This window comes from Haliotis asinina, chromosome 1 (assembly GCF_037392515.1).
Source record: "Haliotis asinina isolate JCU_RB_2024 chromosome 1, JCU_Hal_asi_v2, whole genome shotgun sequence".
NCBI classification, from domain to species: Eukaryota; Metazoa; Mollusca; class Gastropoda; order Lepetellida; family Haliotidae; genus Haliotis; species Haliotis asinina.
The window spans coordinates 36,103,651-36,105,721 of record NC_090280.1 but is presented as its reverse complement, the minus strand read 5'-3'; positions in this window follow the sequence as shown (position 1 = coordinate 36,105,721).

Below are 2,071 nucleotides of genomic sequence, written 5' to 3'. Positions count from 1 at the left end.
AAATAATTTATATTTTACGCTTTTATGTTTTTCATGTTTGTTACTATTTCCGCGTGTATAAGTAGCTACCCAAATAAGTAATGAAACTTTTTGAAACGTTTTCCCATCCAGCATGTCTGTATGTCTCAAGTATACAATATGTTTGATGGAAAGTATTTCTGTAATAGGAACGACGTTTCTATGACCATTCACAGACCGTGGTATTAGTATTTTATGTAAGGAGAAGGTTAGTTCCATGCAGGACTGAGTTTGCCTTCATTCCATCACACGCACGCACGCACACGAACGCACACGCTCACGAGCTCACACATGACTCCAAATGACACCGTTTCGGCAGACACCGACGTGTGAGATGTCACGGTGCAATTGTTTACTTTACATATCTGGCAAGTGTTCTTTGTTTGGAAGCTGTTCGCCTCGAAGTTTTAGTTATCGATTTCATTCAAATCGTTAGGTATAATAAGTCTTGTCATGCATGAAAGGGGAGCTAATATGAGCACAAATACCCCAATATATGACGATGCCGTATTGGCCATAGAGGATATACACACCTATGCTTGTTCAATATCCTCTGTTTTGTGTTCTTTCTGATGCTTGACTGCATTGATTTGTCCACTATAAGGGATAAATATTTCAAATGACAAAGTATGAAGGATCTCTTTAAACATGTCTGTTCGCATTGTTTTCTCAAGACATTGATTTGATTGATACATCTGGAGTCACTTTTCGTAGATGGGGGAATATATAATACTAGTCGTAAATTAAAGACTGAGATCTTTAACTGTTGTATCCTCAAAAGGGGTCCATGTATCGAAAAACTGTAGTCCTCTTGTGATGGGGACATACATCCCAAAAATATCCGGTGTAAATTACATTCTACTAAACCTTAAGTCGAAGAATACTATTTTATTTTGAACAATGACTAAACTCAGTAAAATCGTGACGATGTAAATCCAGCTTGCATCCATGCAGGTAACGAAAGTAGAGTAAGTTCCCATGGTTCTTAGTATGGCGATCTGTCTTCAGTTGTTGGTAATATATAGCCCGCTTTTATATAGTGCTATCCTCAATAATAAGAATGATTTAGATTTAATTACTGGTTTTACATCTATATCTAGGATATTCTCGTTGTTTTCTTCTGTCCTACTGTCCTTCTTTGAAAGATCTTACATAAATTACCTTTGAATTGTTACTCATCTGTAACTTGATTTAGTAATGATATGGCCAAAATATTGTCAAATGTTAACTCACTCTCTCACTCGAAAACCTGATATTGTACCTTTAAGGCAAATTCCAGCTGCATCTATTCTTGCCTCGGCTGTGGGCTCGTCCATACGTTTCTCGAAGATACAAAACATGGAGGAAGTGTCGACGGTGGAATGTTATCAAAATCATGTCACCATAAAATGTCGGGTTGACCTCGAGAACATTTTCGATAAAGCAAAATCGATCAGTAACAAAGTTAAGGCTGACCAAGGTCGCATATGTCAAATGTCCCGGGTAAGGATCTTCAAGGTGGTCAGTACTTGAATAAAAATAAATCATTTTCTTTTTTTCATTGTAGTGTCATGAGTTTACATTAGTTTCTCTGATGAGTATGAAACAAATTCCTCCCAGGAAGTCTCTAAGTTCTAAGACGAGGATATGCATCTTTACGTGTTACCTGATCGATTTTATCTGGAGTCCACACTAAACTTAACTGACCGATCTGGTTTAGTAGCTAATAAAGCTTCAAACTCCTTCACTAAGTTCCCTAACGTTTGGGTTTTTTCTGCACCACAATAGTTCATGTAAACCCTTGTCAAACAATCTTTTCAAATGTGCGGGAAACTCTGAAGGATATGTAGTATTACCAGGCTTATTTATTTTTTATTGGTTCAGATTAATGCATTAAATAATTTCCTTTCGACTGAACAGAAATAGCCAAACGAAATAACGGCTATTCCTTTCTAAACATCTTTGACCTGTACTTCCTGTTATGAAAACCTGGAGCTTATCTCATATAATCATCTTGCACTGGGTAAGTCCCAGTAAATCAGATCATCTACGCAGGCATTTCGTATTTAATAAC